We start from the raw sequence: 17532 nt of genomic DNA on the forward strand, positions 1-17532 counted from the left end.
ATTGCAGAAAGATCAAAGAGAAATGCTTCATTGATTGCTGCCTAGTCACTAGCCTCCTCGGAGATAGAAATCTATCTAAAGAAGGTCTATGTGCTTTGATGTGAGGGTGTCTGGGTCTTACATCAGAGCCAAGGTCGACAACCTTGAAAGGCAAGCCTATTAAGAGAAAAGTAACAAACACGTCTCCCTGCTTTTAGGGCAACGGGAGCGAGGGCAAATTTTCTTCTGACAAATAAACTTTCACTGTAAACCCCATCATAATTGCTGTGATGCAATTAAAATGATGTACACATATTTTCTTGACTCTAAACAATTCAGCCACACATACGAGATGCATCATTTCATATCAAGATCAGTGTTTGCACACTTATGTGTATGTGCTAATGTTTGTGATGGAGAGAAAGGCTTGTGTGCACATCAAAGCGGCGGTGGTCTTGCCGGTGGATAAGGCAGGTAAACTGCTCTCCGCTATTAAAGATCCCGGCAGTAACTCCATGTTATTTATCTTCATGCGTTTTAAGTTTCGCTCTAGACTTTCTCCTCTGAGTCACAGAAGCAGCTCTTTAAAAAAAAAAAAAACTCATTACCGGCATATCTGAGCATGTCTCTTGAATCTACCCTGATGTTTGCCTGCAATGGATTTATCGGCCTTATAATAATTTGCTCGACTGGGATAGAACGCTATGTCAGATTTGAAAATGCATCATATTCATTAGCTTTAGTTTTCACCCTGATGTTAGCAGATTTTTATGATACATTCTCAATGCAACAGAATTTTCAAGGTGCTTCTATATTTTTTGATAAAGAAAGGAAAAGGAGATGTATATGCAGTTTTCATCTATGGACAAAAGAAAATATTGTATTATTTATTATTTATAAAAAAAAATATTTCTTCTTACCCATTCCACTTTCTCAAAGTTTCCATTGATGATTCTTTTAGTAGGAATAAATATTTGGAAAAATAAATTCAATTTAACTGGCAAATGGTGAGCTATTTGTCTAAATAAATAAAATAAAATCTACTCTGTAAAAAAAATGGTGTATTAAAATTTTTCATAATATTTCATAATAAAATTCTAAAATTTCTAAATTTCATAATATAGTTTTAAGAAACAATAAGTAATGCATAGAATTTGAAGTAGAAAGACTGGAATATATATATATATATATATATATATATATATATATATATATATATATATATATATATATATATATATATATATCACTTTTTTTTACATAAGCGTATGTATTTTGTGCATTTAAAAATTTATCCTGACAATTGTGATTATTTCAAGGATATTCGATGACTGAATAAAAACTTATTTGACAGAAGAATGATTCATTCAGCAATAACACAAGCCTGGTTGCAAAGTATGTTTCTGATTCACTAAAAGAGTCATTCATTCTGTAATTGGACTGCACTGATGCAGCCTGATTCTCAGTTTCCAACACTACTCTACACAAAAATAACACAAAGATTATTAGATTACATTTGACAACAAAATACTATTTCAGTCTTTCTTCAAAATCTCACATTTATGAACTCAATGCGTTCCAGTTTCTTTAATTGTGATATTGTTTCTACAGATTTTCTATCCCAGCATTGCGAGCCAATTTAAATAACATTACAGGAAAACTGCAAACAAAACAAAAGTTGTTCCATGCAAATGTGTTGCTATAAACAATTAGTAAGCTCTTTTTGAGCAGGGCCGGTGCATAAAGTGGGTTTAAAAAGCACTGGGGTTTCCCCTCCTCACCCTTCTGTGTCTGAACATGACTTCCTACAGTACGTCTGAGAATACGGTATTAATATATGGCTAAGAGCACGAGCCTCATATCCTGTGTAGTTTCCATACAGATGGAAATCTTTTTTTATGACCTCACTGCTAGTTAAATGCTATAGACACATGAATGAAATATGCCTTTGATAGAGAAAGAGAACTGATTTATGACTTGACTTTTATCATTGCTCCCTCATAACCTGTTCACCCTGGAGCGCAGCTCTCGGTGCAGACGTCTCACAGGAGAGGAAACCTGCTTTGATTTACTGACAGAAGAAACAGGCCATCGACTCAGATCTTCCCAAACATCTCAACACTCAGCCAAAATGAGTTAGGCTACTCGTGAGATGCTTGATGCTAATATTGATAGCATAAGACGGCTAACTAACCTCCCAGTGGAAAATTCAAGTGATTCTGCAATGGTAAAACCGTCTCTTGTAGCACCACACTCTTAAAATGTTTTGTTTATTGGTATTGTTCCATTAAGAACCTTACCAATGTTTTCTGAACTGAAATCATTCTTTTAAAAACTGTTCGTTGATATGTTCTTTGGGAGCATTGTGGCATTGCTGTGAAATCCCTCTTCCGGAATGTTTAAGAGTGTGTGGAGGAGAATGAAAAGGTTAACTGCTTTTATACGGCTAATATTAAAGCAACCTGATGGCGCCAAAGCTGGTGCAATCTGCATTGGAAATGAACATATAGAAGGCCCTGTGGGCACTGCTATTGTTTGACGGATATCTGCACTCCTACTCACTGGAGTGTGGGGGCACGCCGCACTGCACCATGGGATCTCTGATCACACAGCTGATAGACATCGCAGCACAGATTCAATTAGATTCCAAATTAAAACAGGCACTTCAAAGAGCACAGAAAGAAAAAATAGAGAAAGAAGGCACCGCGAACAAGACATTTTGCAAAGTTATGGTGCACGGCCCAATTCAGAGCACAAAATGCATTCGCTTTCCTTGTTACCATATTTACCAATGATCAAAATCATATTAATTACAAATGATCTAAATTTAGCCATCCAAAACGATTCAACAATTTTTAAAGTAAATGATTCAGTCTGGTTTTGTAATACATTTTTTGGACTTGTTTATATGCTTAACATTGGTTATTTATATGAAATATTTGATTTCACAGGTCTCTGGGATACTTCATTCTGATTGGTCAGTCACAGAATTCTAAACTTCACAAATATTCTAAACTGAAGTCCATACATTTGTGATGTTTGCAGCCATTTAAAAACAGCAATATTGTGAATTGTTATTACATTTAAAAATAATTGTTTTCTATTCTAATATATATTAATACACAGTATATTCCTGTGACGCAAAACTGAATTTTCAGCTTCATCACTCTAGACTTTAACAGTTTTAGAGTTTTAGAATCCTTCTAATATGCTGATTTACTGCTCAAACTTTTTGTATTATTATTTTAGTATTATTTTATATGATTATCATTTTTTTTTATTATAATTTTGTATTATCATCAGTGTTGAAAACTGTTTTGTTGCTTAATATTTTGTGAATTTGTTTAATGCATCTTTTGTGAATGAATTGCTGAATAATAAAAAAAAAAAAAAAAAAAAAAAAAATAAACCTTTTTTTGAGAACAGAAATACTGTAATAATTCCAGTATAATACAAAATCTGTATTGATCCATTTTGCATTGACCGTCTGACTGTAAATGATCATTCTAAATCTGTTCTTACTCCTGCAAATAAATTCTCAGGCTGGTTGTTTTGATATTCTATTTCTTGTTAGATTATGCTATTTATTTATCTATTTTTTCCGTCAAGGCTGGAAAATTCTTGATTGGATCCCTGGAGTTTGGCTGACCAGGTTATCAGGAAAAGATTAGCAAAACATTTCTCAAAACTGGAGGTAGAAGAGTGCTACGTGACCTTGTTGTGATCACTGAGTGTGATTCTCTGGCCTCTTCTACAGCAAGGCTGATGCTGCTGTGGATGATGGGGCAGAGACCCTACAGCTAGCTGGCTGATTACATCGCTACATGAGTGTGGCTTCAAAGATTCCCCCGCCGCCCAGTTTGACCAGATAAGGGCACTCAGGCCACGGTTCAGCTCCTGGACAGGAACACACAGAGGGGTCAACGGCAGGTCCATGAGGGCCCTTATGCACAGGAAGATATCAGGGACGACACTAAGAAAAACAGATTCACTCGCCCATTTTAGAGCATTCTGGGTCTCTGGGTTTTTTCTACTGACGCTGTCGTGTGGAAGATTGCAATTCCGATTTTTTTTTCAGAAAAATATGTTGAGTGTTCAGCATGCATATGCTTCTAGAAAACTGTGCTGAAATTACTATTGGGAATAGAAGCTTAGTCACATATTTCTAAACTAAATGACAAGAACTGCTTCAAAATATTCATGCTAATCGCAAAGCTGTCTTTTGTCATTCTATATAAAAATAAATGAATATAACATTGATTTTGTTTAGCATTCTAATACTAATTTATTGAATAAAAATGCAGTCACACTTTATTTTATGGTCCAATTCTCACTATTAACTAACCATTAACTATGATTTTTGCCTCAATTAACTCCTTATTTGCTGCTTATTAATAATTTATAGGTAGTTGTTAAGTTTAGGGTATTGGGTAGGATTATGGATGTCATGCATTATATGTACTTTATAAGCACTTATAAACAGCCAATATGTTAATAATAGACATGCATGCTAATAAGCAACTAGTTATAAGTGTGAATTGGACACTATACTAAAGTGTTACCGATAGATAGATAGATAGATAGATAGATAGATAGATAGATAGATAGATAGATAGATAGATAGATAGATAGATAGATAGATAGATAGATAGATAGATAGATAGATAGATAGATAGATAGATAGATAGATAGATAGATAGATAGATAGATAGATTTCTAATGTCTTTCGTGTATTCACAAGCAGACAGGGACACATAGGTTTAGTAATCCAATGCTGTCATTCCACGAGTGTGAATCACGGCATTCATGGTAAAGTTGTGCTACGTCTAAATAGGCCCTGAACTTCTGCTTCAGGCTGAGTGTCAGCACCTGGTAGAGCTCATATATCACAGACCACAGCCGAACGGTCGCAACCCTCTGGGCCTTGAGTACGGAGATCATCCCTCCTTCTCTGGCTGGAGTACGTCTATCTATTAAAGAGATAAGAACTCCAATACAAGCCTGAGGGAGGTGGGCTTCTCATCCTGCATGGAAAGCTTTTGGCAGGTAAAGTATGAGTTCAAATGATAAGATGATTTTCTGTGCAATCAAACCTCAATTCACCTAATGACAAAGAGGTGAGGCGCCCACTACAAGGAGGAACAGACAGATTATTCTCAAGAAAATGGATTATAGTCTGTCTACAATGTCTGATATATGACACTGTTAGGCAAGATGAGGAAAAACCTGGCACACAAAGAGAAGATTAGTAGTCAGTACATATTAATATACTGGTCTGTGTCTTTTAAACTTTAACATAATAGGAAGTGTTTTTTTTTTTTTTTTGCATTGACGACAGACTTGCACTATTGTTTAAAAGTCAAGTAGATTTTTTTCATGTTTTAAAAAAAGTATCTTATGTGCATTAATTTAATAAAAAATAAATATTTCTAAATAATATTACAAATCATAAAAGCTGATTTTAATGCATTTTAAAGTGTAATTTCTTCATGTGATGCAAATCAGTATTTTCAGCATCATTCCTCCAGTCTTCAGTGTCACATGATCCTTCAGAAATCACTCTAATATGCTGATTTGCTGCTTAAGTAATAATATTTCTTATTATTATCAATGTTGAAAACATTCGTGCTATTTAATATTTTTGGTGGACATTTCTTTCAGGATTCTTTGATAAATAGAAAGTTCAAATGAGTAGCATTTACCTCAGTGGTCAATTATGAATATTCTTGTCTTTTAATTTGCATACAAGTTATACTTAAATAAAAAGAAACAATAATAATAAGAGATGAAGTAGTTGTAGTGTCCAACACAGTGCTATACAATCAAACATATTTATTAATATAATATAAGTCATTTTTACATAAACAATTTTTGCCGAATTTCCAACAAAAATAACTATAAATCATTATAAACAAAAATATGTATATAAATAAATTAATATAGTTTTACCATGATATAAAATACTGGACATATTGCCCAACTCTTGCTCAGAATATGAATTTATTTTTTTATTTTTTTACACAAATTAAAAAAAAGGCTCACTCAGCAAAACAAATGCACACAAATATTTTCCCTAAGAACAAACGTATCCATCCTTGCATTTGGCTTGTATCATTTTGTTAGTGCCTCATTACACTGCATTCAAAGAAAACAATAACATCTGATGAATGTAGAAATTATGACTTGGCTAGATCCACACACTCCTTAATGGGAGGTGAAGGGGCTCTCAGTGATTTATAGATGCCCTAAGGATCTAACGTTTAATGATTAATGTTCAGTGTCTTTTGCGACTTATCTTCCGTTTAAATATGACTCAGAGTTTGAGAGAGAAGTCTTCAGATCTTGACTTCGCAGGCACCGACCAGAGGCCCGCTCGGCTGCCAGCAATCCTGTTTTGTTTGGAAGAAGTCGCCCTTGCATTAAAATAATGGGAAACAAATTGCCTGAGCATGTCCCCACTTCAACCACGGGATTCCCTAATCCAAATCCACCAACCTGGAGAGAATGAGGGGAAAAGTGAATCACATGGAGAGCAATGCAGAACCCTGAATAAGGACTGAAAAGTTATAAAAACAACACACTTTTTTAACTTGATACTCTCATTCCCATAATTGTATTTAATGAATATTAATATAATAATTGTGAATGCAAATGATAATGAATACGATAATGAATTTCATACGATAAATGCATATGTATATTACATAAAAATTCTTATTTTGTGTTGACAAACTGCATGTAATATTCTATTCACGCTCTAAACATGGGAACTGTGTTTCTGAATTTATCACTCTTTCATATAACAGTAAATCAAGACAATGACCAACTCAACGCTGGTCCTCTTGGCAGCATAAAAAACAAAATTGTTATTCAAATGTTTAATAAATCACACTCAGAAACTGAGCAATGTGGCAATACTAAACCACTTCCATCCCGTTATGATCAACGAAGCGGCCTACACTGCTCAATAAATCTCTTATTTACACGATGTCTACGCCTTGTTCTAGTTTTGCAGCGCCACTCTCTTCCAGTGCATATTGGGTGTTACGCTGCCTACGTTGCAAACGACTGGCGCCACATCTATCGAATCTAAAATAATTCCAAATTACAGCCAATTCTTTTTGATTTGGTTCCAAAGATATTAGATGATGTTTCTTAAAGGGATAGTTTACATTTAAAAAAAAGGATTCTGTCATCATTTACTCACCCTCGTATCATCCCAAACCTGTACAACTTTCTTTTTAGTACAGAAGAAGATATATATATATATATTGTTAACTATTGCTATTGTTAACTAAAATTGTTTTAAAAAAAATGGTTTAATAATAATTTGTAAAAAATGAAATCAAATAAAATATACATTTAACATGCAAAAATTAAATGTTGCTTTGGCTACTGAAATAGATAAGTTTAGGTTGAAGTATTGAAATTACTAGAACTAAGGAAAAATATATATATTTTAAATAATACAAATTGAATTAAATAGAAGTAATAAAAATGAGAAAAGCAAATAACAAATAACAATAACTAAAACTCGAATCTGAAAATATAAAACTTAGTAGTATATAAAAATTATATATATATATATATATATATATATATATATATATATATATATATATATATATATATAGACACACACACAATTAATTCCTCACAAAGAAAAAAATGCATTCAGCTTTAGAACAATAGGAAAGTTACTACTATAAATAATGCATCTTATTTATTATTTTCCCTTCTTATTTTTCATTTATTTATTTATCTATTTATTTATATATTTTTTAACACAAATCTGTGGAAAAGAATGGGTTAACCTCAGTTCTTAACACTGGTTTGAGTTCAAACCTTTGGTTAACAGTTAACAGTTATTAAAAATGTTTTTCTGTGCAGACCTACTAATTAGTGCTAGTTTGCTTGGTCATAGCCATACTGTTCACTGATAAACTTGTAGATGGTTGACCGAGCATGGTGTTTGTGATGAAGCTGGTTGACAGGGAAGTTTTGCATGTTAAGCTAGTTGAAAAGCCTGGTGAGTATACACCAGCATCTGAAACACAACATATGCCCCTGCTGGTCTTTTCAGCAGGGAAGTGGTGGAGATAGTCAAGGCTCCTGGCATGGGAACCCCAACATGAATAAATCACATCATAATCCCAGTCACCACAAAGAAAAAAGACATGGGAAAGGAAAAATCAGGCCAAACTTAAAGAAAGAGAAAGAGAGCAATAGAGACCACAGTCATGCTGCTTGCAAACAACAGAAGCCTTTCACATGAACTCATATAAGCATTGATGATGAGATGTCACAAAAGATGAGGGTGACGTATCAAAGAACTGAAAGTCCACCATAGCAGGAGAGGAGATCCATGTTCATCGAGGAGGTCTCGCCTCATGAAGGGAGTCAGGAGTGTGTGTGTGTGTGAGAGACGCCCGGGCGGGGTCTGTGTGTGTGTGTGTGTGTGTGTGAGGGTTGTTCGAGTACAGACATGAAAAGGAATTCTTTCATCATTGCTAATCTGCAAACATAAACATTGGAGCATCCACACAGTCTGTGAATCTTTCTCTGTGTGCTTCGGGTCCTCCACCCTGTGGATTGTGGTTAGGGATGTGGGAGCCCGTGTTTGTAAGTGTGCGTGAGTAGCTCCGACTGTTTGTTTATGCTTGCCGGAGTCATTGTAAGTGCGCAGATCGATATCCGCAAGGTCTCGAGGCAAGATTGGAGAAGACGCAAGTAATTGTCAGGAGGCCGAGAGCCGTGGAACGCAAAGTGCATGGCTGTGCAGGAACGCTTGTCGCTCAATGTTTTTAAATATGAGTGTGTGTTTTATTTAGTGTTCACAGAAGAACATTTCATTTCTCAGAAATTGCTTAGGTGAAATATAAGTACTCAAGTGATTCATTTATGTGCAATAAGCAGCTCCAAATGGCACACATAATGCAAAATAATTATTGTTTCCAAATAATTTTCAAACACTAGAAAAAAAAATCAGTAGAAAAATGAAAAAGGTACTGCTAATTTTCTCCCGAGACATTATCAGTTAGATTTAAAGACATTGTTTTTAACCCTAAAATAATTATGGGTAAAACACTTCCAGCAAAAGTCTGCATACACACATTTGACCCTGTTTCATAGACTTTTCTCAGAAGTGCTCCCCCTCGTTGTCTGCCATTGCTATATAAACAATTAATTAACAAGAATTAACAACGAACAATACATTTTTACAGCATTTATTAATCTTTTTTACTGTTTGTTATTCGTTTTGAACTTAATATTAACTAACATTAATAAATGCTATAATTATTGTCCATGTTAAATAATATACTGTAGCTAACGCAAGTAAACAAATGAAACCTTATTGTAAAATGTTATCAATATTTCACAATATTACCATTTCTACTGCACTTCTACTCAAATAAACATGGCGCAAGAGACTTCTTTCAAAAACATTAAGAATTATTTCCTAACCCAAATGTTTGAACGTGACACAATATCATATTAAAAACATTCTCTCAAAACGAGTCGTAATATCTTATGAAATGCTGCTAAGTGTTAAGAGTTTTTGATATTTAAACTGAATTATTAGGCAAAAAGATGACCGTTTTGCAGTGTATGTGTGGTTCTTTATGTGTTTATGTGCACAGATTTGCCGGAGACAGACATTCATATTCTCAAAATAACTGACAATTAGTCATATTTTCATGTCTAGCTCACTATTTGCTAACAAAATCATCATAATTGGGTTTAGGCAGCAAGTGTGGTGGAAGTGCATTACTAGCCAAACTCTAGCAGTCACTCACTGCTCGAGTGGAAACTATCCATGAAGAATTATCCCTCCCTGAATGATACCATAATTACTTTTTAAAGCACAAACTGATGTAAAATGATGTTGCATTGGCCTCAAAGATAATCTTGGATGCCCGAAACTTTTCCAGTGCTTTTTTCCCCCACATAAACACAGACGGTTCTGCTGTGCGGAAGCCAGGCTGGAGTTTTTTTTTTTTTTTGAGAATTTAAGAGATAAACCCAGTCCGTTTACGCCAATGTACCGCCATAATCCTGTTTTTAGCCCCTAGTCCTTTTCGGGCTCCAACTCGGTGGTCACCGTCATTCAGCTGCATATCTGTGACAGAATAAACCAGATCAACCTGGATTACCTTCACCACATCAAGCCCCCCGACACATGACCATGAACCAAGCCCATATTTCCATCTATCTGGCACGTGTATGCAGTTTTTAAAACGGCAAACGGAGATGTTTCCTCAAACTACAGGACAAAAGAAAGGCAAGGGGCACGTGGAATTTAGAATGAGATCGAGTGAAGGGTTGCTGGTGGAAGAAGGGAGATAATCCTGTTTCGTATGGGCTGAACGTGAGACCCTTTTTCACCGTGCTTATCGCCCCCCAAGAGTTTGCTGAGACTACAGGACGAAGGCTGCAGTTTAGCGCGCTAATCCATCCCGAGCTGGAGCATTAAATCTGTCCCTCTATTCACACTTGCCTCTCCAAAGCCACTGTGTACAACACACTGAGCCCTGCGCTGTGTCATCTGCTGACTGCAGTGTTTAACTCCATTATGAGGGAGAATAATCTCGGCCACACAGTGAACATTCACTAAGGTCTTTACCTCCTAATTCAGGCCTGGAGATGTGAGCATGTGATGTTTGGGAAGTCATATTCGGTGTTGTTTTAGGCTTTTTGCCATCGGAAGTTGACACTGTAACTTGTTTTTGTAAAAGAAAGACTATAGGAATCTATAGAGCCTTATAATAAATGTCCCTCTGAGGGAAAATTGACCTGAAATAGAATAAAACCAAGAGAGATCTGATATACCATCCTTTGTTCCCAGTTCCATCTCAATGCACAGCTCCCTCAAGTGGAAGACCGTGGAGTCGCATCTAAAACAGACACTAATTAATCATGTTATAATGATTTTGCTCTTTTGAAAATGTTCTTATTTGCACATATATACCATGTTTGCTCATTTGTCTCTTATTTGATGACATCTGCATCGTTGATTGTGTTATTTTTTCCTATTTTTGTTCATACAATAAAAGTTTGATCAAAATATCTATGTTCTACAGAAAAAAAATCATACTGGTTTGGAATAACACAAAGGTGAGTAAATCATGAAAAAATATTCATTTTGGGGTGAGCTATGGCTTTAAATTTAAACTAACGGGACAGCAAAATTCATGTTGATATTATAAAAGAAATACTCACCCCAATGTCTTTGCTACAATTTCTTTCCTCCCATGGCCAACCATATCGCCTGAGCTCAATCTCAGTGATGCGTATATGGTCTATCGTATGAATAAGATATGAATGGAACATCGTCCCACAGGTGAACTCTTTATCAGACCCCCATGCACCTCCTGCTCTGAAGCTACTGCGGCATTAGCTTCAAAGATAACTGAGCCGGGACCAAGGGATGATGCATTACTTTCAACCTGTATCTATGAATATAGATATCGTGTCAAAGGTTGAAACATTTGAAGGAGATTTTCCGGTTCCACAAAAATATTAAGCAGCACAACTGTTTTTAACATTGATAATAAAAAAAAAATATATATATATATCTATTGCTTGAGCACCAAATCAGCATATTAGAATGATTCTATTAAAAATCTTACCAACCCCAAACTTTAGAATGGTAGTGTTTTTACTAAAACATTTTAATATCTGAAAAATGCTACCTGAGATTGCGTTAAAACATTTGACTAGGGTCCACCTGGAGAAGTACTAGGGAACACTTGTATGGTCTTTGCAGGACCTAGTGAGGGTGTCTTTGGGACCCTTTGGAGCAGACACAAAGACAAGACGAGCCAGGGCTCACCGACGCCACAACAACGGTGCAGCCTCATTGTTTTCTGCTCTTTTCATCTCGACTCACTCTCTCAAAATATTTAGAGGAATGCTCTGAATAACACAAAGTACTGAGAAACACTCAATCTGTATATTGTTGAAAGGAACTCTGTCTGCAGAACTTTTCTTCAAAGTCTATTTTGTTATGTTATATTTAGCCTTTTGTGTGTGTGTGTGTTCCTGATGTATTTGCGAAACACAATATGGAGGATATCTCATTGTTCCAGGGACTCAGGTTGGAGATCGGCAGCCATCTGTCCATTTATTTTTCATGCTTATCATGTTTTGTACATGGTGAGACAAAAAAAAATTATTATATTAAACTAACGATGAATCATAACATAAAACAAAGCTTTTGTTACTTCTAAACTGCATAATTAACATTTCAGCAGGACTGAGAAGGTTTGTTTATAACCTTTCTTAAAGGGACAGTTCAACCCCCCCAAAAAACATTTAAATTTAGTCATTATTTATTCACCCTCATGTCATTTTAAATCTGTTAGACTTTCTTTCTTCTGTGGAAAACAATTGTATTTTGAATAACTGTTTTTGGCTGTACGATGGAAGTTAATGGGGTCCAAAACATGGGACCAAAAGAAAGGAAAGCAAGCACTTTCTGGTTTGGAAAGACACGAGGATTAGAAAAGGACAACATTTTTATTTTGGGGTGAACTATCCCTTTAAGGTCCTGGAGTAAAATGTTTGTTATTGTACGGAACAAAAGTAAACGATAGCTTTAACTAAGTTATAAAAAACACAAAGAGATCGCTGTGATCAATGACAGCCATCTGGGCACATTTGGGGAGGGTGTCCGGCATGCACCTCTCCCTGTTATCTGTTCAATGGCACGTTCCTTGGGACGCTGCATTGATTAGGCCCTGAGGGGGCCCTGTAGTGCCGCTCCATCACAGGAGCCAAGTGACTGACAGCTCTAATGAAGTGTATAATCATCGGGGCAGAAGCCTCAAAGCTGCCAAAACTTCAGTCGCTCTACGTGACGACCAAAGAGTTTACTCGCTCTTCTTCGGACGCTCAAAAGTAAGGGGGTGCCCCACGGGACCACATGACTCTGTCCCATCTTGGAACATTATTAATGCAGCCTTTTGGTGCAAACGCAGTGATCAGATGGCAGTAGGACTGATGTAACCATATAGATAGATATATAGATAAAATGATGAATAAGGATATTTTGTCTATAAGGTTTTGCAGTAGGACTAAAACAGTTCAAAGAAATTTCAGATGTTTAAATATTTATTTTGAAAAAGTATTTGTGAAACCTATTATAGATAGAGAGATCTATAATCAACCATCGTTGCCAATCAAATTCCACATTTTTAAAGAAAGAAGTAAAATACAGTAAAAAGTTTTCACATTTTACTACATGAAATGCACAGTGAAATATATAATATTAGGATACACATATTACAATAAAACTTCAAAGTTTACAGTATAATAGAGATATTATAATATAGACACATTTGGAATACATACTAGGCTTTTTGGAAAGAAATTAATACTTTTATTCAGCAAGGACACATTAAATTAATCAAAAGTGACAGTAAAGACATTTATAATGTTACAGATGATTTCTAAATAATGTTGTTCTGTTGAACTTTCTGTTCATCAAAATAATCCTGATAAAATGTATCATGGTTTCCACAAAAACATTAAGCAGCACAACATTTAGTAAATTAGGAAATGTTTCGTGAGCATCAAATCTTTATTTGAAAATATTTTCAAATAGAAAACAGTTACTTCAAACTATAAAGATATTTCAAAATATAACTGTATTTTGATCAAATAAATGCAGCCTTAGTGAATATAAGAGACATTTAAAAAATCGTAACGACTCTAAATGTTTGAACGGTTACTCTCAAACACATACAAATCAATAAATCAGAGTTTTAGATCAATCGATTTTAGAACAGATTCAGAGAATTTAACAACTCTAAAGCCATTTTAAGGACCAACAGCAAAATCATCACAAATATACACTGAACATATCACCCAGCCCTAGCTTCTGTTTCTCTACTAAAGAATATGAACAAAATCTTCTCAGATGAAGTTTTACCCATCCTCCCCCACAAGTGTATGTGTGGGCATCTGTTATCGAACCTAAACATCACAATAACACAATAACATATCTTTTTAGCATTTGTTTTCCACCCATCAGTGCATTTTATTATGATAAGGCAGATCTCTTTCCCCCCTGTGTTCAACAGAGGGGCACTGAAGAGCAGAGGAACCTCAGAAGGCTCATTCTCTCTTTGTTCTATTATTCACCAGCCCGGGCTTCAAAACTCACCCGCTTCTCAGCGGGTTTGGAGATCTGCTTTAGCAGCATGTGAGAGACGGATCGCAATATACTCGGATAGATCAAGCAAGCAAAATGCAGCGTCTCCGGAGAGGTGTTTCCACCTCGGACCGGGACCCGCTCGCGAAGCAGTGCAGTTCTGTGCTCATAAAAGCACAGCGTCATTAATAAACTGCAAACTTGTGCCACTTATTTATTGATACAATGTTCATCGTTTCACTTGATTAAAATCTTTTGATCTGAGATAAACCATTGTTATTGATCATTTACACCAAGTCACAAGGCACCAAAACTGTTTTAATTTTAGCATTCGAGAGTATTTGTTTACCCAGAATGCTCATTTGTACCAGCATAAACAGTTATTTGTGAGCTAAAGGCGCATGTTTGTTTTTCCTTTTAGACTCTTCAGTGTCCCACGGGCATATGATACACTTTGGTAATAAGGACCAGACAAATGTTTAGCACAAGCAGCATTAGAAGCTTTGATGTACTTTTAGATTAAGTGAAGTCTACAGTGATGCCTTCAAAAATACAAATATAAAGGGAGCAGAGTTAAACTATCTTCCCATCTGCAGTCTTCCCCAAAGCAGCGATCATTAAAGGCTCTGTATGTTGTACTGTGGCAGCTGGAGATTTGTATGGACCTTGTTGAAAACTTCTGATGAACCGTTCCCCGATGAGAAGCAAGCTAAAGAAGACCTTCAGAGGGATATTTCTCTGACTTATTATATCCCAGTAGAAACTGTACTTCAGTGAAAAGCAAACTTTAAGCATTAGCTGCTTTGAATCAAGATTGGTTTATTAATGATCGGAAGCCCTAGAGAACCGTGCTGATCAAACTTAGCAAGCCATATATAAGCATGAGACTTTTGTTAAAAATAAGATGGTTTCCAAATCCTGTGGCAGAATTTTCAAGCTTTTCTTGTTCAGTCGATATTAAGAACAGGGCTAATCCCTCCGGATATATCTATTTAGAGCAAATTACATCACGTCATAAATAATTTAACACAAACAATTGACAGTTATCAATATACATTTTTTCTGTTGAATTTCTCAAAAAAAAAAAAAAAAAAAAAAAAGCATGAACTAGAACATAAAACGTTAGAATAAATAGATTTCTACATTTCCTACAAAAAAAAAATGTGAGTGGCACCACAATGCTATTCATAAATAATAAATAAATAAACATGAGCTAAAACAAAACTGTACAAAAAAATTACTGTGATTTTAACGGTGAATTTTTTTGAAAATGCAACAGTACAAACCTGTTAAATGGTTAACGGTAATTCCCTTTAACCATAACCTGACGTTCCCAGAATTCTCTGTGTTGCATTTAAAATTGTATTTGAATTTATTGTTTTTTCTTTGAAATAACTTCTTATTTTTTAGGGTTGCATATAATATTGTTACATTAATGTTTATTGAATATTTCAGTTGAATGAGTCTCACCATGATGGTGTTTAGTGCTTGTGTGAATGACACTGTGCACCTTCTTTATATCTTATTATTTAAAAGCTGCTTGTGATGGGCTTTGTTTCATCACGTGACTTTCTCATCACCATCTGCTGGTATATTAATATTATATCAGTTATATTACGGTATTTAACTGTAAATTTAAGGTATAACCGTTAAACCTAATTTTTACGGTATACTTCTGGCTACCACAGCTGCCGGTTTTTTACCGTATATTTTATGGATTATTTTTTACAGTGAACAACAATAATATTAATAATAATAAAACCTTTGCTAGATGCAGAGGAAATATGTCTCATTTTCATTTGGTTTAACTGGATGTCAATATAAAACTAAAATAAAAATTAAGAAACACTATACAAACATAATAAAAAAAAACTAAAAAGTACATATAAATACAAGAACACACAATAAAAGTACTAAAACTTGAACTAAAATGAAAAGAGTATATATTTTTTTTATTCAATTATACTTAAATAACACTTGTCAGATGTTTTTGTACACACTTTTACAATTATTTTGAGATGGGGAAAATTGTTTTGAGTAGTTGCTAAGATGTGCCTAGCTATTTGTTGTATAGTAAACTTTGCAATTATTTTGCAATTATAACTGCATTTAAAACACTTCATTATTTTAATCCACAGAAAGATAGAACAATCACAGGTGTGAAAGAAACCTTTCAAACCAAGCAGGTTTTTTACTTGAACTGGTTGAGAAATCTGCTGGAATTGACATTTCATCCATGAAATTTTGCCAAACGATGTTAAATGTGTCCACTCCTTAAGTAAGACACGACCTGCCTGATCTGCACTCAGTATGATATAAAGTTAAGACAAAGAAAAAACTGAGATAAAAACACCAGGATGGTGTTAAATCAGGACAGAGGCCTTGCTATTCCCTTCCAGTGCTCAATTAACAGCTTCTGTCCTCTAGCTTCTTTTCCAAATCGTGAATTATTTATCTTTGAATTGTTAATAAATAATAGCAGAGGGCTCAAGAGGCCCTGCCCGGTCAATTAGGCGATGAAGAGGGTAGGTCGGAGCAACGGGGGGTCGACGCATTATTAACATCAGCCCTATCTTTTACTTTCTTCATCTTCATTATATCGCTCGCTGTCAGACACAATAACGCCTTAATACAATGCCCGACTTCAAACAGCCTGACGTATCCACTCCTCATTTTCTACTCACCTTCTTCTTTTGCTCCCTTTTTGTGTCTTCCCAGTTTTTTATTATCTTTATGCATTATTCTTTTCTAGGTTGTTTCCCCCTTCTGATGAAGTCTGCTTGAGAGCTTTCATTGGTGTTCTGCTGGAAGAAAAGTGTGGATGATAAGTGAATGAATGGATGAACTTGCGCATCAGACACAATTATTAGACATTAGCATGATTATATAGGCCTAGTTCGCTTTTGAAAACATGTTAACCCTTCAGCGGCCATTTTTTTCGTTACCTCAAGCGATGAGAAGTTTACTGTTTACTGGAATGAGGAACGATCAAAATCGCCAAAATTGTTTGTCATTGTTAAGTTTAAATTACATTTTTCAAAAATAGGGTATAAAATGACAACAATGGTCAAATAAATTGTGTTTATTTAGCCCAAATCACACACACAAAATATTGACTTATCCCGCTAGTGAGCGTGCGCATTGAAGAGCAAACGCGTGCTGCTGACGTGACACTTCTATGAAAGCTGCGATTGGTTGTTTTAATTCTAGGCGCCAATTCCAGCTTTCACCTCTTTTAAAAACATAGTTAATTGTGTGACACGTTTGCTCATAATTTGCTTAATATCCACAGAATTGTTAAAGCCATTTGTAAAGCTGATGTGCAGGCGTCATACATTTTCAAATGTTGCTTAATATTGCAGAGTTAGAGTGGTTTGTAGTATAGGCTACATTTTATA

At 35.2% G+C, this 17532-nt stretch overlaps 1 long non-coding RNA gene across 1 annotated transcript; it reads right to left on the minus strand.

Annotated features, from left to right (window-relative positions):
* Window positions 1-6022: 6022 nt before the first annotated feature.
* LOC113094234 (uncharacterized) lies at window positions 6023-17238 on the minus strand. The gene is made up of 3 exons (XR_003288842.1): window positions 17080-17238; window positions 16819-16935; window positions 6023-6474 (listed from the first exon to the last, which is right to left on the minus strand). It is a non-coding gene; the product is annotated as an uncharacterized LOC113094234 (long non-coding RNA).
* Window positions 17239-17532: the final 294 nt, after the last annotated feature.

Source organism: Carassius auratus, chromosome 1 (assembly GCF_003368295.1).
Source record: "Carassius auratus strain Wakin chromosome 1, ASM336829v1, whole genome shotgun sequence".
NCBI lineage: Eukaryota > Metazoa > Chordata > Actinopteri > Cypriniformes > Cyprinidae > Carassius > Carassius auratus.